At 36.3% G+C, this 25,883-nt stretch overlaps 1 non-coding gene across 1 annotated transcript; it reads right to left on the bottom strand.

The window, feature by feature from the left end:
• Positions 1-24,456: 24,456 nt before the first annotated feature.
• LOC118619521 lies at positions 24,457-24,562 on the bottom strand. The gene has a single exon (XR_004957280.1). It is a non-coding gene; the product is annotated as a U6 spliceosomal RNA (small nuclear RNA).
• Positions 24,563-25,883: the final 1,321 nt, after the last annotated feature.

Below are 25,883 nucleotides of genomic sequence, written 5' to 3' on the forward strand. Positions count from 1 at the left end.
GGCAAATGACACTTCACAGGTTAGTTTCTATAATTCTGTGATGAACTTGATGTCTCAGAGCAGTGCATACTCCTAACCAAAGTATGTGGTTCCTATGGGAAACCGAGGAACACTGGGGCCCAGTACAATGAAAATCACTTATTCTAATATGCTTCAATGTGGTTGAAGCATAAGGCTTTAAGCATGAGCAATATATAGCATAGTTCCCTAATTTTCTCAAACTACAGCTCCTTTCAGCTTGCCTCCCCTACCTTAGCGGCTGACATTCAAATTGACTTTTCACATTTATAATAGCAGTTTCTGTCTTGTTTTTACCATTGTCCACTGAGACCACTGCTGTGATATTCTGCTCATGCACAAGATGGAAGAAAGTGTCCCGGAAAATGCACCACTTATTCCAGTCATTTTGCTAAAGGACACTCAAGTGTGGGTAAAGTCGTCAGAGAAAATGACAGAGAGCTGCATGCTGCTGTCAGGAATTGCTTCCTCATTAGTGGCCCAATTTTCAAAAATGAAACCAAAAACCCAGGTGCTCTCCCCACCTTTCAGACAAGACAGACGTGAGCTACACGACATCTGAAGCTAAAGCAATGACCAGATTACTTGGGGGGAAAAACTAAAGTAACAAAATGGAAAAGGAAAAGGAAAGAAAAACTCCGTGATACCAATCCCTGAGCAGAAACACCAGAGTTCTGAGACAATATTATGCTTAGTCCAAATGCCAATCAATGGCATTGAAATGTTTACTGAGTGCATGCTACTCTTTATGTTCTAGGCAATGAGAAAAGGTGAAAAATGAGATAGAGAATGCACAAAGAAGAAAAGAATAGGCCCTATGATTTTCAACAAGGAGAAGTTTGTAACCCAGAAGATAAACACCGACAAGAGGGAAGAACTAGGAAAAGAAAAAAAAGAGAGAAAAAGAATACATTTTTCAAAACACATTCTATAAAACGACACATTCTTAGATGCTTATACATATTAAGACAAAAATAAGACAGATCAGAATAAACACAAAATGACTCTGGGGTCAATGAAATGCCAAGCTTCTCAGGGCCTCTACTGTATGAATGAATGTATTTCACGACTTACCAAAGGGAGATATAATTTGTTACATTTGAGGGTGGAATCATTTTTATTGACCTCAATTCTATTAACATTGAAAAATTATCCTTTTGAAGAAGGTGATTAGGAGACATTAGAGGTCTCTAGTTCTATTTCTGCTACTATCTAGTTATATGACTTTGGAAAAAATCTACAACCTTCCCTGAACTTATGTCTTACCATCTGTAAAATAATAGAGTTGTCCAAGAAAGTTCCAAAGGTCTCATTATCCTTTAACTCAAATATAATAGTACATTTCTAGGTCCTCACATACATAGCACAAAATTGGTAATGCTTTTCCAGACCACACATTTGGGGGGGGGTGGTTCATAATATCAGTGTAAACAAACCAACCTAAAAGGCTTGGTTCTGAACCTTGATCCAATGGATTTAATTTAAAAATCCAGATTTCACATTTGGTGGTCATTAAAGTCTTCTAATTGTAGTTGCCCAAAGCCTTTGGTCAATGGTCCATTTAACTCACTATTGAATCCACGTAGACCTTGGAATATGTGGGACCTCTTTCTGTGAGGTTGTTACATTTACCCTATCTCAATGTGAAATATAACATGAAAACATTTGGAACTTCAGGTATTAGCTTTAACATGTAAAGAGCTTGGAAGTTGCTACTTCTGTTCTTAGAACAAGAAAAAGCTAGAAATATTGAAATGTAATTACTTATAGGCCCATCAGCAAACAAAGTTCATAGAGAAACTGCCACCTGCAAATATGAAGAGACAGGGGCACCCGAATAATCAAAGCCGGAGATGTTGCTAAAGTCATAAATTGGGAGAGCACTTCATGATGATTTTGACAAACTGCTGGAGACTGAGTTTGGACTAGGGTGAGTGAGAAATCCCTGGAGTCCTAGTCTAAGAAGGATGCCACAATTTCATGAGCTTTACTACCAGGTTCTCATGGTGAAGATCCAAGAAAGAGTCCCTCATACGTTTGGCAAAAAACAGAAAAAAATAATCATTGTGAAATACATGCAGAGTTTTCTACATTAAAAAAAAAAAAAAAGTTGATAAAATGATTTTTCCCTTCAGGAGAATACACTCTATTAGCGCCTTCCTCCAATGAGAGAATGGCATCCCCCCCATTCTCATTCCAACCCAATCTAGCCTTCCTATTTCACTAAAGGGGGAGGGGGGGCAGCAACTACATTGTCAACATGGTCCATTTAAAACCAGGGAAATCAGAAAAAAAGGAGAAACAAGAAACAAGAATTCAAGAATATAGCAAGTACATAGATGATAAATATTAACCATATATCAAAAATCACTTTAAATGTAAATGATCTAAAACACAAATTTAAAGACAGGTCAGAGTGGATAAAAAAAAATCAAATTACATGTTGTCTACAGGAAATTTACTCTCTACATAGAAATTTAGATAGGTTAAAAGCAAAGGAATGGAGAAAGACATAACACCCTAACACTAATAAAAATAAAAAAAAAAGCTTGAGTAGCTATACTAATTTGAGGCAAAGTATACTTCAGAACAAGTAAGACTAGCAGAGATAAAGAGGAATGCTACATAATAATGAAGGGGTCAATTCCCACATAAGAAATAGTCATTTAAATAAGTATGAACCTAAAAAGAGAATATCAAAATATATGAAGCAAAAACTGATAAAACTAAAAGAAAAATAACCCAATTTGCTATTATAGTCAGAGGCTTCAATATCCCTTCATCAATAACTGATAGATTGGGTAGGTGGAAAATCAGTAAAGATATAGATGACCTAAATAGCACAGTCAATCAAATTGGTTGAATTGACATTTATAAAATACTTCATCCAACAAGAATAAAATATACTTTCTTCTCAAGTTCCCATGGAACCTTCACCAAGATGGACCACATTTGGGCCATTTAACACATCTTAACAAATTTGAAAGAATAGAAATCATATGAAAGATGTTCTTAAGCTACTATGGAATTAGATTAGAAATTCCTAACAGAGAGATACCTAGAAAATCCCTGATATTTGGAAATCAAAAGCATTTCTAAATAACACATAGATTAAAGATGTCTCAAGATAAATTTTAAGATATTTTTGAACTAAATAAAAGTGAAAATATAACTTATCAAAATTTGTGTACTATAGTCAAAATAGTGCTTAAAGAGGAATTTACGGCATTAAATGTATATATCAGGAGAAGAGAAAGCTCTAAAACCAATATAATGTAAGCTCCTATTTTAGGAAATGATAGAAAAGAAGAGTAACTTAAGCCTACACCAAGTGGAAGAAAAGAACCAATAAATTTAGAACATATATCAATGAACTTGAAATCTGGAAATTTAATAAAGAAAATCAACCCAAACCAAAAAACTATTTCTTTGAAAAGGTCAGAGGATTTGACAAGACTCTATGGATGAAAAGGTCTCAGTGGGTAGGTTGAACAAAATAAAATAAAATATGCGCTATTCATAAACTTTACAAAAACTTCATAAAGCAAGGTCTGTAATTATTTTTCATGACTTTATGCAATGTGTAGAAGACTACATGGTTAAGCAGATTATTCTATTCTACAGTGCATATCAAAGGAGGAAATAATATTAAAAGATGAAGAAGCTGAATATAATTTCATAAAAAGGACAGACATTTGCTGCATTATAAAGGCCAGATTACATGTGATCTCTGGCTAGTCACACATGTAATAAAGAAAAACTGTTATCCCTGCTCTTTTGCCCACTAGATGTTTTTTCTTCTAGTATTTTTCTCGGTACTGGGAGTGATTTGTATTCCATTTGTGGTAATATAATTTAAACATACACATTTAATGGAGGAGGTATAATCCACTGGGATCATACAGTGCCTAACAGGAAACAGGCAGAGATAACTGCTGAAAGAGGTAGACTATGTAATTCCAAGTAACACCCATGTTTTGGCTGCAAAATCAATAAAGGCTAACTTAGGAATTTAGGGGATGAAGTCACATGGTAGAAGACAGCTCACAGAATCTTTAGGCTGTTGAACAAGTAGGCTTGGCATCTATTTTGTCAGGATAAACATGAAGTCATGTCACCAAGTCCGTCTAGAGAAGCCACCAAATTCACAGACAGCACTTATCTCTAACTTCACCCAAATAGATTCAGTTTATTTTCTCTTTTTGATATCCTAGCATCCGAATCTTGGGAAGATGCGCCAGATAAGTGGACTTAGGGCATATGTTTATGCTCCTGCTGTAAAGGAGGATGGAATCGTAAGTACCAAGCATATTGAGTCTCTGCAATGGGATGCAGGCTCTGCTGCTTCAGGGGAGAGCTTCCCAGACACAGGAACAGAGTTGTTGTGTTTAAAGCCCAATAGTATTGCAAATGCCATCGCAACTCTAATTTTACTAAGGGTATAATTCTTTTTAAAAATAATTAAATCATATAATTATATCATGTTAAAATTGAAAGGAACAACTGTGATACCAAGAGATGGCAAATATATATATGTATTTATACACACACACACACACACACATATATATGTATGTATGTAAAAGCACATATATATTGCATATGTTTATCAGATATAGATATATAAAATATACATGAACTGTTAAACAAGCATGTGAATGTATGTACATATGTGTGTACATGCACTCTACAATTCTGACTACAGAGCTCATTGCAGAGAGAGCTAATTGATACTGAATTATTTTTCTTTCAAGCCCAGATACAATCCTTGTAAATACTATGATCCAAGTACCTAATGCTAACCAGAGTTGGCATTTAAGATAAAATCTACCAGCAAACATAAAACCACATTACTGTACAGATGAGAAATCAGAGACTGAAAGACCTTAAAGCACATTCTCAAGTTACTTATCAAGACAGATAGTTAATGGAAAACTCAAGGCTAATGGCTAATAGCTAACATTTATCTGGCTCCTCAATCTACCAGTCACTTTTCTGAGAGCTTTGAGTGTAATAATGCATTTAATCCTCATAACAACCATGTAAGATAAGCATTACTATAATCCTCATTTTATGACTGTGACAAGTGAGGCACAGAGAAGTAATTTGCCGATTCAGGATTTGAATCCAGATCATCTAGAACCAGAATCCATGCTCTTTTCCATGATGCTAAACTTCTCACAAAACTTAAACAGAAATTCTGTCTTTAGAAACTACTCTTATCAAATTTCAAAAGTACCTAAAAATTAATTTTCTTGTTCACTCAGAATTTTATCTTATAGCATCACCTGGGTACTGAAATAGGTTTTTTACAAATCTTAGTTTTTTAAATCAAAATTTTGCTAATAAACATTCCTCAATCGCTGGAAGTCTCTTTCCACAACCTCAAGTGATTTATTCACCGTTCACACGCTGTTGAAAATAAAAATACTGGCTATAGATTTTCTTCTTAGTCTTTGAACCAACAAGACACTTTTACTCATTTTGACTTCTTTAATAATGTACCTCATTTTAAAGAAGAAAAAAAATAATCTCAAGACACAGAATGGTTACTGGTATTATCTCTGTTTTTTGTTTTTTTTTAAATATTAAAAATGTTTAGAAGATATGCTTCTAAAATGTCTTTACATGGAACAGACAACTTTTTAGAAAAGCTTCAAATAATTTATTTGAGAATATTGAAGATATTTAATCAAAGCAACACAATGTCCAGGGAGTGTATAGGAAAACTCATATACAGACTGGATGCAGAAAGAACTCCAGAAACACAGAAGGTCCTTCTAAGTATTGAGGAGACTGGTAATCAGCACAGGCTTGTAAGGAATCTACCTGCTTGGGAGAGTCGGTGTGCAGAACACTAGAAAGTATTAGAAAGAATAGTACCCATAGCTCACTTGTGGCCAGAAATAGTTTTTCTTCTCAAGCCAGCCAGGAATACCTCATAATTCAAAGGGCATTGAGCAGGAAACTTATAAGGATCTTGCCTCAATAGCAAAGAAGAATTGGCCACATACAACTTGATGTTCTAATCTCCCCTAATAAAGTTTAAAAGTAAAATTTAAAAAGTTTCAAAATGTTTAGAAGATATGTTTCTAAAATATCTTTACATGGAACAAACAACTTCTTAGAAAAAGAGAATGGAATTGTATTATCTCTGTTGTTTTTTTTTAATATTAAACACAGTTTAGTAGTATTTATAGGAACACACACAAAAATATCCAGCACACAGCAAAGTAAAATTCACAGTGTCTGACGTCTACTCAAATATCATTAGGCATATCAAGAAATAGAAAAATACTACCCACATTGAGGAGAAAAAAGTCAACCAAAACTCATCCAGGTGTGAAAATTAGCAGTCAGAGACATTAAACATTATGATTTTTAATAAGTTTTTATTAATTTTAGAGAGAGAAGAAGGCAGAGGGTGAGGGGTGGAGAGAGTGAAAGAGAAATGTCAATGTGAGAGAGAAACATCGATCAGCTACCTCTTGCAAGCCGCCTACTGGGGATCGAGCCCACAACCTGGGCCTGTGCCCTGACCAGGAATCAAACCAGCGACCTTTTGGTACATGGAACGATGCTCAACCAACTGAGCCATACCGGCCAGGGCAACGTTAAACATTATTATTACTATATTCCATGCATTCAATAAGTTAGAAGAAAGATTAAGCCTGTTAAATAAAGACATGTGATATATGAAAAAGACCCAAAGTAAAACCCAAGACATGAAATCCACATTTTCTGAGTACAATGTAATATGTCTTTTTCATGATATAAAAAATACACTGAGTGTGGTTAATTCAGATTACACATTGCCAAAAAGAGATTAATACATTGAAGAATAGCAAAGGAAACTATTAAAATAAAATACAGAAAGTGTTCCAGAAAGGAAAGAAAGAATATAGCATCAGGGAATGTGGCTAAAATACATGTGACTGAAGTTATTGGAAAGAAGGATAAGACACAAAATATTGAACAAATAATGACGAATTTCTTTCCCAAATTTGATGGAAATTATACAATCCAAATTTAAGAAGCCTAAGTATTAGAAATATTAAGAAAACTATAAGACACATCATAATCTATCAATCATGATATCACTTGCAAATGCTCACACAGCTAGTGGCAATTTTTCTAAAAAGTTGTATTCCACAATGAACCTCCTTTCAACTTTCAGTGGAATGGATTTACTTCCCATGTTGGCCTTCCAGACTCAGCTTACTTCCCATGGATCCTGAGTGATTTATGCAACAGAATATCATATACCTACTTATATTTTAAAAAGACAGCAGGCTACTCAACCTACCAAGCAACTAGCTTTAGGTAAATCTGATATTTTCTGGGACGATATTAATCATGCATCCTAAGTCTTTGTTCACTTTGCATCCCTTTGTTATATCTTACGCTACCCAAAATATACACAGTTACTACCTCTGTAAGATTCGGTTAAAGATTTCTGTTTGTGTATATACTGAAAGCTCAAGTACGAAATAAGAGTGGCACATATGTCTTGACTGACAGGCCAACTACAAATTACTAGAAATGATTGAATAGAGGTGGGTTTTTTCTTTCTTTCGTGTTTTTTTTTTTTTTTCCATAATAAGAATTATGAGGCAGTATCCCCAGAAAAGAGTTTCATGACTGATTAGCAAAGTATTCCATGAGCTCTGGAGGGTTATATTTTGGCACTCATGCCATATATATGCCATACCTTTCCTGAATTTTATGAGAAACCCTGGAAGGCAGAGGCATAATACCATATAACTGCCTTCTCTGATTAAATACAACTGGTTCCCTAAACTTTCACGATGACTGCTGGCTCCACACTAGTTATTCTTTGAGATTTGTCCCTCTCACTCCTTGTCACACTCTACTCTCCCTGTCTTAACTTTTAGCCCAAATGTCGATGCTTAGTCCTCTGAGTTTTGGTACATTTAGGTTCTTGATCTACTGCAGACTAAATGTTCTGCAAGAACATGCCATTCAACTATGTTGTGCATTTAAATAATGCGTGAACATTTTCCAAAATACATAATCCTCCAAAATTTGACAAGTAGGTTTATGATGTGACTTGAGATTTTATAGCTTTTTACAAGCTAGGAAAGAGAATATGGATGTTATATCAACCTTCCTAAAAAGTTATATAGTAAAATTTTACCTATGCAAACCAACTAGAAAATATAGAGGAACTCTGTGTCATTTGAAATTACTCGAGATAACATGAAATTCATTCTAGATGAATTTCAAATAAAATTTGTTCTAGATCCAATTGTCTAGAATAACTTTGAAGGTACACATATATACTAATTATATGATATATGCATAATAACTTGAAATAACTACTAAGATCCATTAGGGTAGTAGACTTTCAACAAATGTATATTTTAATAATATAGATAATAGAATTTGATCTAGTAATGGTCACACTGAGCTTACTTTGATGAATAAGTAAGAATATTGCAATGGAAAAGGCTAGGAAAACAATAGTGACAGCAATAGCAGAGTAATTTTTGAAACTTGATATAAAAACAGAAGGAGCAATAAGATAGAAAAAAATATCAAATGGACAATATCTATGACAAAACTAACAGAATATCCCTACAAACTCAAATTGCATACTCAAAACACATATTTACCAAATGCAAAAATCTGCATTCTCTGAGCACCTGAACAGAAGAAAGCAGGAATCAGTGTGATGTCTAAAGTATATGAGAACATCATAACACCAAAATAACTAACAGGTATTCACTGGAAAGCATTGTAAGCCACCTGAGAACAGTTGAAATAGCAGGATTGTTGCACACACCAATAATGGGTCAAGGTGGAGCCTGCAGTCTAGTACCATGTAGAACTGTATACCCAGGCTCCCCCCTCCCTGGGTCTTGAAATTGAATTCAGGAGAAATTGAGTAGGACAAGGAAAATAGGCAGAAAGAAAAGTGGAGATCCAAATAAAAACCTGATCATGGGACAGAGTCCTCAATACCCTCAAAAAATAAAAGCCCACATTTCTAATGTTGCTCAAACACAATAGCTAGAAAGCCAATTTTGAACCTTGCTTCTTTATAAAGTTTAAAGAAAACTGATTTAAAATTACAAATAAATACCAGGAAGATATTAAGGTCAAATTCCATGCAAAGTTGCTATAAGAATAAAGATAATAAGAAACAGAAAATATTCCTATAAACAATAAAACAGGCCAGAAAGATATTATACTTCAATGTAGTGTTTTTTAATTGAGATCTATTTGACAGATAACATTGTATACTTTTAATGGGATACAATGCATTATTAAAATTCAGAATTAAAACTTCAATATACTATTTCAAAATTAGCTTTCAAGTGATATAAAATTAACAGTATAAATCATCATTAGAAAAACAGACATGAGTTAAAAGAATTTAGGAAATAATTAGAGATGAAATTAAAGAATCCTTTAGAAACAAAGATTAACTTAATGAACACAAAATAATGAATAAGTACATCAAATAATACATTGAAATAAATAGAAGGTAAGGAATAAGAAAGTTTTTTAAATAAAAGAGTGAATGTGACAAATTCGAAGATGGACAATGAAGATTCAACAAACAACTAATAGGAGTCCTTAAAGAAGAAGAGCAAACCAAGACAAAACAAAAGCCAGAAGAAATATTAAAACAATAAATCTGGAAAACCTTACTACAAAAAAAATACTAAACCACGTATAGAAACAGTATACAGTGTACTGGAAAATAGTAACCCAGCATGACCATAGAGAATGGGAACAGTATGAGCAAATAATAAATAAATAAAATTTTAAAGTGTTTTAAGGATCATTATTAGTGGGGGCAGTATTAGAATTATTGTTCAGAAACTCTTATGTGTGAAAAGCAAAATAAAGTAAATGTATAATTATCGCATGTTTTAATTCTATCACCCCCATTGCTCTTGAAAACCTTTTTTTTTTTTTCTGTGCAGAATAAAGAACATGTAAATTAGTAGTTAAGTAAAAATCCTATTGTACTGAATTTTAAATAAAAATATCAACCTGAACTCAAAATATGCACATAGAGTCTGACTCTATCCCCTCAACAGCTCGTAAAAATAACCAACCGGTAGCAATTAATATCCTTAAGGACTTGAAAGTAAATAGAAGGCAAAAAAGGAAAGAAGGAAGGAAGAGAGGAAGAAAGAGAGGGAGGAAGAGAGAGAGAAATGGAGAAAGGGAGGGAGGGAGGAAGGGAGGGAGGGAGGGAGGGAGGGAGGGAGGGAGGGAGGAAGGAAGGAAGGAAGGAAGGAAGGAAGGAAGGAAGGAAGGAAGGAAGGAAGGAAGGAAGGAAGTAAGGAAAGCTTTATGGAGAAATTTTAATTTCCAAAATATTTTTACTTAAATAATAAGCATTGCAATATACTGACACTTGACAAATATGTTTACACCTATTAATTAGTAATGATATTTTAGAACTTACACTATGAGAAAGACAAGAAGTGGATAAATTTTTAAAAATCTATCAAATATTCATTCTAACATTTCTAAATACATTGTTCCACCAGGTTACCAAATAGTAGAGAGGTCTGGTGGGAGAAAGCATTTCCTTATAAAATTATTATAATCCATAAAGGAAAACAAAATGATATGATTAAAAGGTCACCATTTTGCAACCCCAGTGAATTACTAGGTGTAGTTATCAATTGTCAACATGTTCTAACCTCAGTGAAAGGAGGCAGTCAGATATTATGTTTTTCCTACAGTCTTGCAATGCACTACCCGTAGTTTTGGCAAATAAATGACACCTAAGAGAAATTCAGTGTCTGCCCTCTCAGTTAGCTCACAACTATGCCTAAGAAATATTTTTACTACTAAATATACAAAAGTGAAAGAAGTACGGTAGATGCTATAAAACAGATTTCTAGTTCTAGCTCTATGAATGTCGGCATCTGTGAGATGAAGCATTTGCACTGAATGTCATCTGTGTACGTGTCTGTTGTATGTGCACACATGCACATGTGTGAGCTCCCATTGCTAAACATTCTGTGGTTTATCTTTCTTGTCAGCTTCTCTCAGGTACCATGTGGATAATAAAGAATTTCCACGTAGATTCATTTTCATCACACTTTGCAATTTCAAAACTATTTCATATATATGTATTTCACATATTTTATTCCATTTAATTTTCAAATCCATGTTTAGAGACAGGTCGGAGCCGGCATATACCAGAAGGCACACTGGATGTAAGCAGATTAGGGGATAGACTGGTGAGGTAAGGCTTGAAAATATTGTTTTGTTACTATTTGAGAACACAAAACAAACAAAAACATCTTTTCTGTTATGTTTTATAGAGAGTAACTTGGAAGAACTAAAAGCACTCGGCTCCCCCTTAACAAGGAAATGCTTATCTTCAAGTCTCTACTAAGCATAATTAGAAGTGAGAAAGAACAACTCATTTTAATTTATTTTCTTGATTTTTATTTATTTATTTTTAAAGTATGGTGGGCTATGGTACCTTTTCATGGAGTTGAAGATCAGAATGTGGTAGAAACAGGAGGAAAAAGGGGAGAATTCTGAGAAGAAAAAATAGAAGAATACAAGATACTGTTTGGGTCCGCGGCCTTGGATATCTGGGCCCCAACCCTGCAAGATGCCTCGAGGTGCATCTGTGGCCTGAGAATGGTTGGGACCAAGGGACAACAGAAAGGATCCCTGTGAGAAGTGTTCTCACCATGCCCAGGGGTTGTGTTGGATCAGAGAAAGAACCCCACGTGAAAGCAGAGTCCTGCACAGGGGAGGTGAACAGGGAACAGAACCAGCTGAGCTATAGATCCCTCGCCAGGGGCTGGAGCTCTGCAGTGTGGTCTTAGCAGGAACATGCAGGACAGGCAGGACACGTCTTATTTATCCCAAATACAAATAAGGAAATGAGACGTTGCTTGATTAAGGGACCCAAAGTCACTTCACTGATACTAAACTTATGCTCTCACCAGAATCAGTTCTCCATATTCTAGACCAATTCTGTCACACTATCTCCTAAATTAATAAGGTTTTACTGAACTAAAAATGCATCCACACAAGACTCATTTATTTGGTGACGAGACCCTGAACTCCAGCACTGGCTATCTGAGAAGAAATTCCTTGGAAATGAGATTCATGAGTGAAAGCCAGAAAGGGCTATGGAATTGTCATTTCTGATGAGTCCAGTCTTCCAAGACATGATGAGGAGGGAAATGAGCTATGTGATGTTGTCTTCACTTCATTGTCTTTCATTATTGAGCCATTGAAACCCATGAACATTTCTAGGTCAGAACAGTTCTACAATATAGGAATGAGCTATGAGTATTTTAAAAAGCCTGGGTTTCATCATTTTGTCATATTAATCAATTAAAATAATAGGCTCCCAGCAATTTCTTTTTCATTATTGTGCATTACCAATCTTTTAAAAATATAGCCTCTCTTCTATATGGCTTAAGATTCTGTCTAGTGAATTGAACAACTGAATAATTATCCAGTTAGTTGAATCAGGATAGACTATTGATCTACTTAATATTGCCTGAAATATATCTGTTAGATTAAAACTGATTGAAAGCCTGAAGGCTATTTGGCTATGCGAGACATAGGATAAAATTTTCTCTGTAAGATCTATATCTCCATCAAAGAGAATCTGATTTTTTTTTTCCCCTGCAGAGGTTTATTTTCATGTAGGAATAGGACTAGAGTTAGTCTGAGTCAGCCTTCCTTCTAGATCAGAGCTCACAACCTTGGCTACATATGAGAATCATCTGAGAGGCTTCTAACCAGCAGGGATGCCGGGTCCACAAAACTGGCCAATTAAACTAGAATCTTTCTTTTGAGGTGGGACCCAGGAATCAGTACTTTTGAGAAATTCCACAGGAGGTTCGAATAAGCAAGCAAGGTAAATAACCACTGTCCTAAAGTCTCTGTGACAGCAGAAAATCCAGAATCTTTCTTACTATCTTCTAAAACAGCATCCCCCATCCAAGCATGTCATTGCTATTTGTGAAAATCTGCTCAGTTTCATCTGTGGACAATGGTTCAGATGTGTCCAGTTTGCCCTTAGTACAATGGGCTGGCAAAACAATGACAGCAAAACCCAATGCCACCCCCACGCCACCTCTTTCTCTTCCTCTCCAGCTGTTTCCAGCATGTGTCTTCTATGATTCTCTCCACTTGACATCAAGAAACTTTATATATCCTCATGTACACCAGGATTGCAGCCTCTGCCCGCACAGGACTGGTTAGTTCTGCTCTTACCAGCTTTTAATGCGATTGCCCGCTTTGAACTCTGCTGTGGTTCCATTCCATGTCCCCCAGGGTCTCTGAAGATACCCCATTTCCCTCCTGTTCACCAGCAGAGAAACATAATTCCTCACTCACGCTGTCCGCATTTACCTGGCTCTCTTGGGGAAATCACACAAGTTCAATCCAGTTCAAAATCAAGGGACTCTTAAAAGAGGATCAGAAAAATGAACAGAAGAGTTGGGCCTCTTAGTAAAGCAAATTTAACATCTCTACTGACTTCTTACTTGAATGAAGTAAACAGCTAAATCATCAATGGCTAAGTATGAGAAATTTAGGCTTTGAGGATTCTTTCTTAGAAAGGCCAAAAAGGCAGCCAAACTAAGAAACTCCTGCAGTCAGATGTCATTCCACCATCAGCCAGAAACCCAAAGGCTCTTAGCTATAAGACATATCACAGCTGCAATGCCATTTGGCCCATGTAAAACAGAAGGAGGTAGTATCTACTAGGGACAGAGAGACATTTCCTTATGCTGGGTACCTACTATAGCAGTAGCCTGATAATTCAGTATAAAGACTCCTGGTAAGGTAGCTCCTGAGGTGTTTGTGAAGCTGTTGTCAAGCCTAATGATGCCTAATGCGTTTTCTTATTTCAGATTGCTGAAAATAATACTCGGGGCTTAGTGGCCAGAAATAGAGCCCTCAGTGGTGAATCCATACTTAGTAATGCCTCAAGATGTGCCTGGGAATATGAGTCACTGGTGTCAAGATCTTTCCTTAGGTAAAATAGAAAGACAACGCAAGGTGGCAGGTTCTTGGTCAAGTGAAATATAACTTATAACATAGATTCCCAGCTCCCACTAGAAAAGGAGGACAAAGAAGGAAAGGAGTCGTAAGTCCGGCACAGTTAATTCCAGATGGAATCAGGTGACTAAATCTCATAATGTCCTCAGTGCTTCCACATTAGCTCAGTCAGCCTAGGGTACAACACAGGTGTCTCAATGACACCTGCTAAGAGATGGAAGACACAGCTGTCCATCATCAAGTTTTGGTTTTTGTCTTTCTCTCCACATTTGTACAAGTTGTGGCTGTCCTTGTATGAATATGAGCAGATTTCTTCGGAAAGACATGGAAACAGAGGAGTATTAAAATTTAGGTAAGTACACAATGTGTCATATACTTCAAGGTACTTTACTGATATCACACTATTTAATTCAAGGAGAGAACTTCTATGCAAAGTTATTTCCATATTACACATGAAAATACTGAGGCAGAAAGATTAAGACATTTTCCCAACAACAAATGAGTTTGCAGTACTAGGGTCAAAATGTAATTACAGAAATTAAATGACAGGAAATGTCTTGAAATGCAATAATAATAATAATAACAATAATAGCAAGCTGATAATCTAAAGGTATTAATCATTGAATGCCTTCTCACCTTCTCTTCCATGCTTGGCAAATTGTGACATTCATTTGCTATCATAATGTTTTAGTCTCCCAAAGAGCAGCAACAACAGATCAGATAAATGCTCCTAGTTAGAAAGGACCAATATATCACCTAAAGGAAAGACACACACACACCACACACATAGATGTTTACATTAACACTAAAAAACAAAAAGTGCTCAACACAGGATGTGGAAATGCAGGCTCATGGGGCTTAAAGTAACTTATGTTGAGTAACTAAGACCCCCAAAGTCCCATGACTGAAGGAGGCAGAATACAGCATCAGTACTGATCCAGCCCCTATGGCATTGGTGGTGAAGTCAATTGCATTATATATGAAGCACAAACTCCCTGTAAAACAGTACAGTAGGCACAGATCATAGAAATTCAAGTAAATTTCAGTCCTGTTTTTATGATACTTCCAATCTAATATGGAAAGAAAGATCAAGGTAAAAAATAGAAAAAGAGATATGGCAGAAAGTATAAAGGAGTCATTTGAGATTTACCAACATGTGTGCAGATCTAAAGGGACCATATCCGCATGGAAGATTGGTAAAATTAAAGTTTCATTCACGAGTTACTTATGTAGCAAGTAGTTGAGTTCTGAATGAATGAATAAGTAAAATTCACTTTGGCAAGTAGAATTCGTATCATATAAAAATTTTTACATTTATGAAGACACTTAGAAAGTCATGATACATGTTAAAGAAAATCTAAATTAAGCCGAAACTCTAAGTATATGCACAAGAATAATATGTGTCTTAGTCCATTTGGACTGTTATAACTAAAATACTAAAAGCTAAGTGGCTTACAACCAATAGAAATTTATTTCTCACCATTCTGGAGGCTATTAGTTCAAGACAGGGTTGCAGCATGGTTGAGGGAGGGTCCTTTATTGAAAGGCGGACTTTCTGTTGTATCCCCAATGTGGCAGAAAGGGCGAGCAAGCTCCTGGGATCTCTTTTGTAAGGGCCCTAATCCCACCCATGTGGGCTTCACCCTCATGACCTAATCATCTCCCCAGGTCCCCACCTCCTAATACCATCACCTGAGGGTTAGGATTTCAACAAATACATTTGGGGGCAACACAAACATTCAGTCCACCACCACAGTATGGGTTAAGGCTACAAAACAGGTTGCTATCCACTGAGCCAAACTGGCCAGGGCAAAAAATCAGGTTGCTCTCTATTGGTTTTGCAGGCAAGCTCCTGCTTCAACGCCTTTCCCCTTGCAGCTCTCTGTGCTTAGAACTCAAATATTTCACATTTCCTTGGCTCACTTCAGATGGCTTTACACATTCAGGTGGATTCTTGTGCATCAATGCCTCCCCAGAGAGTCCTTCCTTGACTATGCATTCTTAGAATGAGGCTTTGTGTCATGTTTGTAATCTGTTTTGTTTTAGTTTTTTAATTATAACTGGAAACGTTATCAAGGTATTGTAGTTGTTCGTATGTTTGTTTGTTTTGGTTGTTCTTGTTCCTCCTCTCACTGAAATGTAAGCTTCTTGAAGATAGGTACTCGGTTTATCATTGTACACATCTCCAAGACAGTGCTTTTGTAATAAAAAAAACTAACATCAAACAGCAACAAAAAAAGCTAGTAGCTAGGTAAATGGTATGTTTAACAGGGTAGCATTTCTGTGATACTTAATATACATTACAAAAAACACTCAAGCAAAGAATAAATTTCAAAACTCTGAGAACAGAGAATTAAATGGGATCACATACATATTGTGTCTAATTTTTTAGGAAAAAAAATCACTGAATATAGGAATTTGGGGTACATTGGTGTACTGTTGTAACTTTTGTTAGGTTTTAAAATATCTCATTAAAATTGTATGTATATTTATTATAAATGTCATTTATTTATACAAACCTTAGATATTATTAAAATATAATTGATATTAGATCACTTCTAATCATCTAAAACCATTAATTTTTTGCAATTATCTGATAACATGGACTCATATATGTGCCTAATACCTTTAAACTCTACTTCTATCAACATGTTTATCTATGGCTCTAAACATGTCTTTGTATTTGTGCATTGAAGACACCAAAGCCTTCAGCTATAGGTGATAACTGCTGCCATCCTTTTTTGGTGGACTTTATCTTGAGTTAAGTAGTCATTTATGTAATAGTGTGGTTTGTAAAGAGATGATAATACAACCTTGCCCCAAAATAATATTCTTCCAGATGCTTGAAATACCTCAAGTACTGCTTTATTCCTTTAAGGTAGGTATCCTCCTCTTCATTGAAATGCAAATCGTTCTGGGTAGGATTTGCATTTTAATTAAGCCTCTAATGCTTCAGAGTTAATGAGTTTATCTATAACACTTTCTTCTTGACAGGAAGGTACAAGACTAACTGAAAGGCCTTTTGATCATTTTGAGAAAGTGTGAGACATACATGTGTTACTAAAAATAGTGACAAAAGGCACAGATTAGGGACAAAACTATGCAAAGGATTTACTCTAGAGAAGTTACAATCCCACAGAATGCTGGATGGGATCAATCACGTCCCTTCCACTTCCTACATTTTTGTCTCACACTTCTCACTTTTGCTCAGAAGGACCTAACCAACTCTCTGGCCCAATAAACTTACAAACAAATGTTGCCCTGTGTTTTCTATGAACCTAGTGATGCCTCCACTAGTGAATTAATAACTTCTGTGGAAAGAACATTGTGATGAAATTTCAAAATTATAAGCTCAAACCCTAGATGCACTTCTTATTCTAGGGAAGTCGTTTAATCTCTCTGAGCCTCCAAATTCTCATCTACCAAATAAGCATATCTGCACATTTAGCTCGAAGATTGCTGTACAAAATCAAGATAAATCAAGACTATAGAAGCAGCTTGTAAAACAAAGTGATCTACTTATATATGCTAATTAAGATGCTTGTCATTGCAGGTAATAAATAATAAACTCATATCAAACTAGTTTAAACAAAAGGGTAGCTGTTTGCTCATACTGATAGGACGCTTAGGATTAACGAATAGGTTCAGGCTCAATTCTATCCAAGTATTAGCTCCATTGCTCTATTTTTCTCTTACTGCCTCTGCCATCCTCTGAATGCCAGCTTCATCTTCAACCTGGTCACAAAGTGGCAATAGCAAACTGACCCGTCTCCTTTGTGAAAAGTGTCAGGGAGTTTGAGGAAAGAAGGAAAAGTTTTGTAACCATCAAATGTGCTTTTGGGTGCCAACACTGATCATCTGTTGTTGAAGCTTGCTGACTGTCCCTGTGGCCAGAGGAGTGTCATGCATGGGTTGGCATAGGCCTCACTGTCACTGCCATAGAAGTGAAGAGATTCCCTGGACTGGTTTAGGTCAATCAGAACTGGCATCTTGGGACGGCTCAATCCCACCTAAATTACAATGATGGAGAGTGAAATAATTATGTCATCTATACTTGTATACCAATCAGTACCTCCAGATAGTTTTAGTATTTTTTCATTAATACTAATACAACTATTATTATTATGACTATTACCACTATTTATACTATAGGCCTCTTATTATTTCTACCACAACCACTAGATCTCTTTAGGAACTGAAAAGCAGTTAGCAATGGGCAGCACTGTCACTACTTGGTCAGGGACATGAAGGTACAGTTGATCTACTTACATTGCCAAATGAGGTTTCACTATTAGTGTATGCTAGAATATTTGCTTTTTAACTCAAGCATTTTGTTTATCTTTCTCTTCATTAATCATGACAGGGTGGGTGGGGGGCTTGAGACAGTGTTTTTCTGTAAGAGTCAAACTACATTTTTTCAAACTAACCTTGCCTCTTCTCTTAACTGACTGATGGCCAGTCAATTAGTCTTGAAAACTCATTGAAACTGGGTTGCTAAACAGAGTCGAAATAAACACAGTAGAGAAATATATATTTTTTGGATCGTGACGGAATCAGAGCTGTTTTTATTCAGCACCTTTCTTAATAAAATGAAAGAATCAATAAAGTAAAATCTCTGGAGGGTGACTCAGACAGACTTCTGGTTTTAGGACATTTAAAACCCTGACATGACCTCTTCCTATGATGATAATTCTGGTTCTATGTATTTAGGAATAGGAACTATGGGACAACCCTCATAAAAGTCCTTCCAAATTGCCATAATGTTCCCACTTCTACTTATTTCATTTTCAGAGAGGACATGTTAAACTATTTTAGAACTGTCTATTGTCTTATGCTTTTAATTTAATCAACTGCATTAAATTTTTATTATACAATTTAATTAGGCACTTACTTTGATTAAACATACACAGATGTCGAAACAACAGCCACTTCTTTGCTGGAGCCTGAAATATAGTTTGTAATAACAGAATATCTGCTTTAAAAATCACCAAGAGTATAAAATTATTAGCACTTGACTCAAGATATAAGACAGAAGATCATAGATATCAAAACTTCTTCAAGAGATATTACTGAGGACTGAGACTATCAAAAGAGCCTTTGTAACTCAATAGTCACAGAGCTTCAGATAGGCCTCAGCAATAGGAAATACTATAATAAGAAAAGAGAACAGATGAACAGATATTTCCGGTAGAACGATATTATTGCAAGAGCACAGAGTTAGCAATGTCCCAGTTGTGATTAGGAGACTTTGTACAGGTTAGTTGTATCAAGAAGAGACTGTTTACATAAGTAGCTGGTAAAAAGGTTGGTGAGTAATTTGGATCATTGGAGGTAAAACTTTGAATATTAATATGAATAGATACCATTTAAAGAGCACAAATAAGGTGCTGAAACATAAACAATAAATTTGGGAGCATTTATTCTCGACAGCAGCCCTATGAAGTAGGAAAAATGAACTCAGGGTCTCATTCCACATCAAGAAGCTATGTCTTGAAGCCAGGACTTATTCTCCAGACCCTACAAAAGTTAGTGATCTCTTCTTGAATTTGCAAAAAAGACAATACATGCAACCTGCTCTAAAAAACAAACAAATAAAACTTATCCAAAACTAATTAATGAATAGAGTATTTTAAAATGAGAACTGTCTGGATATGAAAGGCCTGTTACGCAACTTGAGTAATTTATAAACAAGTGATGAAGGTACAACTAGAATTATAGAATGTGTAAAAGAAAAACTCCACTTTAAAAGTTTTGTTTTTTTAAAGATCTTATGATGGACATATAAATAGAGTTTAAAGAATGACCAGACGTGAGAGATCAGAGAAAAAGAACAGGATTCGGTAATTATTTGAAGACTATGGGGAGTGTGATACCGTCATATACATACAAAAAGAAATTGAGTAAGAAAGTTAATGTTAATAGAAACTGAAGGTCAAATTTTTAACTGGGGTGCTTTTAAGATGACAAAAGACTTCAAGATAAATCATTTTAGCAAGTAGAAATTCTACTTGGGATTCACTAATTTAAGAAATTGTAGTAACACTAATTTTTTGTGACCATCCCTCTGTTTTATTTATCACTACCACTTTTAACAGATATAACCATTCAAACATGTGATTTAGCCCTGGACGGTTTAGCTCAGCGGTGGAGTTTTGGCCCTCGGACTAAGGAGTCATGGGTTCGATTCGGTTGAGGGCACGTACCTTAGTTGCGGTTTGTCCTCATTGGGGTCCTGCAGGATACAACCAGTCGATGTGTCTCTCTCACACCAATGTTTCTCTCTCTCTCCCTCCCTCCCACTCTATCTGAAAATAAATAGAAAAATATCTTCTGGTGAGGATTAAAACACACACACAAAAAAACAATGAGATTTAATAGGATTTGTAAAATATGACATTAATCTCACATTATCCTGAACTGGTCCGAGAGTGGGCAATTGACAAGAGTTTGGCCAATCAGTACTTTCCCCCAGGAATTTGGAGTTGGGACTGAGTTCCAGCATAGGACCGCTGATCTCCTTAAAAGGGGCAGTTAAAATGGTCAGTACTCTCTGTTTTCCATGATGGGCATTGGTAAACAAAGAAAGCTTGCCTGGAGCAGAAGCAAAGAATACGCAGATGTATAAAGAAAGAAAAGGAGATGGGAGACAGAGGAAGAAGATTCTGTGCCCTGAATCACTACTTTAGTCTATTTCTGAGGTCAAGCTGTACTTCTGCCTTTATTTCCTGGAGACATCATATATCCTTATAATAAATGGTTTTCTTTATGTAAATAGGTTTGTCTGATCTGGCAAATAAAAATACAGAACTCCTAGTTACATGTGAAGTTTAGATAAACAATGAATACATGTGTTTTATATAAGAATGCCCCCTGCAATATTTGAGGCATACTTATACTTAAAAAAAGAATACCTCTAACGGTTATTATCTGGTTAAAAGATATACTGAGTTCAGCCAGTGTGGCTCAGTGGTTGAGCATCTACCCATGCACCAAGAGGTCGCCAGTTCGATTCCCAGTCAGGACATATGCCCAGGTTGTGGGCCCAATCCCCAGTGCGGGGCATGCAGGAGGTGGTCAATTGATGCTCTCTCTCATAGATGTTTCCATCTCTCTCTCCCTCACACTTCCTCTTTTTCTAAAATCAATAATGGAAAAAAGATAAACTGAGGCATATAAAATTTGTGCAAAAATCAATTTAAATAGAGCAGCATTCAATCTAGCAGAAAAAAGGAGCTCAGAAGAGCTGTACAAAATGAAAGACTTTTTTAGGCAGAAAGAACCAAGAACAATTCTAGACAAAAAAAGCAAGTTGGCTGGTTACTGCAAAATTACCTTCCTAAGGGATGGTGGGGGTCTGTCAAGCAGATTGCCTTATTAGTACTGATCAAGTGATTTCTGACTGATGGTTTAAAATCCTATTTTTGGGAAGCTAAAACTATAATAAAGTTGTCTCGGTTTGGTGATATGGTGCTTAGTATAAACAATTCCATTCTAGGTCTGTTGTCTTGTTTAACAATTTGAATTTCTCATTTAATTGGGTAGCCTGTATTTTATCTAGCAACTCTATATGTGAGCCATTTAGAGTTAGTTACTGTTTTGCAACCAAAATACTCCTAAAGTGGGATTGTTGTACTTATGGGAAATGGTGATATTTCTGGGGGAGGAAATAAGTCAAGTCTGAGCACTGAGTTTTAAGAGAATTCATGATCAATTCTGTGATCTTCTAGTTTACTGACCTCCTTAAGCACTGCAAAGTCTATCATTGGTTAAGTAAGTATCTCTCTAAGTACAAAAAGAAAAAAAAAAAAGCAAGCTGCTTAATTTTCATATAACATATACTTGGGTCATTCATCAAAACCAAAGACCTTGATAATAGAGACCATGCCATTTGTGTGTGTCTCCCACAGCACCCAACTCGGGCTGGCCACACAAAGAACACTAAATAAACACTAAGTAAGAGTGAAATTTTCATCATATAGATTACAGGCATAATTAGCTCTCTCTTTTTTCTACGCTGGATTTTGCTCCCTTTGCCCTAAACTACATTTGAGATTCTTTGTAAATTGAGAAGCCTTGGAGGACCTCACAGTGTTATAATAGCATTAAAGTAAAGAGGAAGAAAGAGGTCTGGGGAGGGGTGGGAAACAAAAGCCAGAAGAAAGACCTGAAAGAAAGCCCAGCGTTTCCACTGAACACTCCAAGCTCACCCGCTTCAGCCTCTGCAGGCAGCAATTACATTCCGAAGGAAATGTTTTACAATTGTAATTACACATAATAGGAGGAATGTATTTTTCCTTCATCCTACTCCCATGGCGAGTCAATTTAATTTTTAAATACAAGAGACATAATTGATTTTAGCCCTAGATTAGCGCTGAAAATGATCTATATGTGTTCTCGCTAATGGAACAAGAGAATTGGTCCTCCTCGGAGACTTTTACCCAAACCTGTTCATGCAACAATTACTAGAATCTGACAGGTTAGTGTGCAAGGAGCAGGATGCGAGAGGGAAACACCCCACTGATTAACAATTGAGCAAAATAATTAATATTATGCTCTTCCCAGTTAATTATGGATTATGCACAAATATATTATCATCATAGAAGCCACAAAGCGATGAGACCGCCTGAAGGGGCCTTGTCCTGTTCACCAGAAAATGGGCTTTCTCCGAGGATTTCAGGGCAAACCCATTTCTAAATGGGGCTCTTATGCAACAGTATGGATTAGGGGTGGGCTCATTTTCTCCAGTAATGCAGACCTGTCTCTTTCCCATCTGCTCCTCTACCAGGCACCACCCAGTTGATGGGCACGTGGAGTAGGAGTAGCTCAAGCAAAGCTATGAAATAGGTAGCTTACACTCTGCCATTTTGCCATCAAAATCCACATTTAAGCACAACTATGGAGTCCAGTTTTTACTTTCATGGAGTTGCCAACTAGTCCTTCCTAAAACAGGACTAATAACTGCGATATGAGGTTCTAAGACTATAATTCCCAGGTGTATTTGCATTTTATTTTTATTTAATTATTTATATTTTAAATTAATTAATTTATTTTTGTTACAGATGTTTCTCCTTTTCCCCCACTGATTACCCACCCTGTCCCCAGCTTTGTTGTCCATGTCCATTGTTCATGCATACATGGATAGAAGTTCTGTGGTTTATCTCTCCCCCACACTCCCTCTTCTGGGGATTGTCAGTTTGTACCCAACTTCCATATCTCTGGGACTACCCCATTCCTCAGATTGTTATGTTCATTATATTTCACAAATAAGTGAGATCATATGAAACTTGTCTTTCTCTGTTTGGCTTGTTTCGTTTAGGATAATACTTTCCAGGTCCCTCCATGTCGTCTCAAAGGATAAGAGATCTTTCTTTCTTATAGCTGCATAGTACTCCATTGTGTATATGTACCACTGCATTTTTATCCATTCATCTACTGATGGACACTTGGGCTGTTTCCAGATCTTAGCTATTGTAAATAGTGCTGTTATGAACATGGGGGTACATATAATCTTTCTGATTGGTGTTTCAGGCTTCTGCGGGTATATTCCTAGAAGTGAGATCACTGGGTCAAATGGCAGTTCAATTTTTAATTTTTTGAAGTAACACCATATTGTTTTCCATAGTGACTGCACCAGTCTGCATTCCCACCAGCAGTGTACTAGAGTCCCCTTTTCTCCACACCCTCACCAGTACTTGTTGTTTGATGGTTTGTTGATGGCAGCCATTCTGACAGGCATGAGGTGATACCTTATTGTTGCTTTAATTTGCATCTCTTTGATGATTAGTGATGTTGAACATTTTTTTCATAAGTATCTTAGCCATTTGTATGTCCTGTTTGGAGAGGTGTCTATTTTGTTCCTCTGCCCATTTCTTAATTGGTTTCTTTGTCTTCCTTTTGTTGAGTTGTTTGAGTACTTTATATATTTTGGAAATTAACCCCTTATCTGAAATATCGTTGGTAATAATGCTCTACCATAAAGTGGGTTGCCTTTCCATTTTGATGGTTGTTTCTTTAGCTGTACCTCCTTGGGATGAATCCCACTTGGTCATGATGAATAATTTTTTTGATGTATTGCTGGATTCTATTTGCTAGTATTTTGTTCAGGATTTTGGCATCTATGTTCATCAGGGATATTGGTCTGTAGTTTTCTTTCTTTGTAGTGTCTTTTTCTGGTTTTGGAATTAGAATTCTGCTGGACTCATGAACCGACTTTGGAAGTCTTCTTGAATTTTTTGAAATAGTTTGAGGAGAATGAGTATTGGTTCTTCTTTGAATGTTTGGTAAAATTCCCCAGTGAAGTCGTCTGGGCCTGGGCTTTTGTTTGCTGAGAAAGTCTTGATTACATCTTCAATTTCTTTTGTTTTTATTGGTCTGTTCAAGTTTTCTATGTCTTCCCAGTTCAGTAAAAATGTGGAACGCTTCATGAATTTGTGTGTCATCTTGTGCAGGGGCCATGCTAATCTTCTCTGTATCGTTCCAATTTTAATATATGTGCTGCCAAAGCGAGCACTGTATTTGCATTTTAATCAATGACTCCAGAGAGTCAGCTCTGGCATGAATCTATCAGACCTAGGTTCCCGTCTATACCCCTCTGTTTACCAGTTAGGTAATTTCCAAGCTGCAAACTAAGATTATATCCACCTCATGAGACTGTTGTGACAATTAAATAAATTCTATAATCTATTGTGAAAGGCCCTAGCATGGTGTTCACACTTTAGAAGAGGTCTCAATATGGAGAAGGGATCTTCAAATCCCAAAGGAGCCAAGCTACAGTGATAATGCTGTTCCTAAATCACTTCACCTGCTAGGCCTTCAGCTGTCTCACCTTTAAAAGAAGAGCACTTATCTACAGGGCTGATGTCTAAGATCCTTTCCCTTGTAAAATTCTAAGGTCCTTTGTCCTTCTAAAGTTCTTAAGTAGCACACAAATGAGGACACACCAATGCAGGGACCCAGCCTGTTCAGTTGTAAATGGAGACAGTCTTCTGAAGTATTTATTCTAACATGACTGGCTCTTGAATACAGGCTGTGTTAGAGTCCAGGGCATTGTGGTTGGCAGTTAGAAGCAGTGTGATTTATGTGCCAGTATGGTTTTCCTGTGGGGAAATGGAACAAGGAAATGGCTGAAGTGACAGTAAACTCTCACTTGGCTAGAAAACTAATTAGTAGTCCTGCCTCAGTTGTACTGTTTTGAGAGCCCAAGCCCCTGATGGCTTGGAGTATTGGTAACATCTTATAGCCAACTGGCCTTTCATCTCTGATATCTCATATCACCCTGTCGTTTGATTTATATCACTCAAAGCATATCATTGTGAGAAACTGAAAAATAACACTTGTTTTTGTTGTTAGTGTCTGTGTGTGTGCACCTGTCACATGCCTGTGTGCATATCTGTACGTTTGTGTGTCTGTATATGGCTGTGTGTGTCTCTGTGTGTATATTGTGTCTATCTGTATTCCCATATAGACTATCTTTGGTAGATGTAGAATCGTATGGCTTGTCTTTAATAATAATGGAAATGTAATACATGGAATATTGTATTCCTAGGAAGGCACTGGAGCCTACAGTTACTGCGTAGCTAAATTGCTTATGAATGTTTTGATGTGCCTTTAATGTTCAAACCCACACATCCAAGCACACTCACCAGATTTTCAGATGGCATTAAGCTGGACCCATGAAACTCACTCCAACCACTTGGGCAAGTGGGAGGCCATGTAAAATAATTGTCCCATCCCAAGTCACATGACCAGTATCAATATCAATTGACCAGTCCAAAAGCCTTTTACTTTTGTTTCTTTGTTTACATGGATTCCTAGAAAATTCAGAACATTTT

Source organism: Molossus molossus, unplaced genomic scaffold (genome assembly GCF_014108415.1).
Source record: "Molossus molossus isolate mMolMol1 unplaced genomic scaffold, mMolMol1.p scaffold_m16_p_6, whole genome shotgun sequence".
In the NCBI taxonomy this organism is placed as follows: domain Eukaryota; kingdom Metazoa; phylum Chordata; class Mammalia; order Chiroptera; family Molossidae; genus Molossus; species Molossus molossus.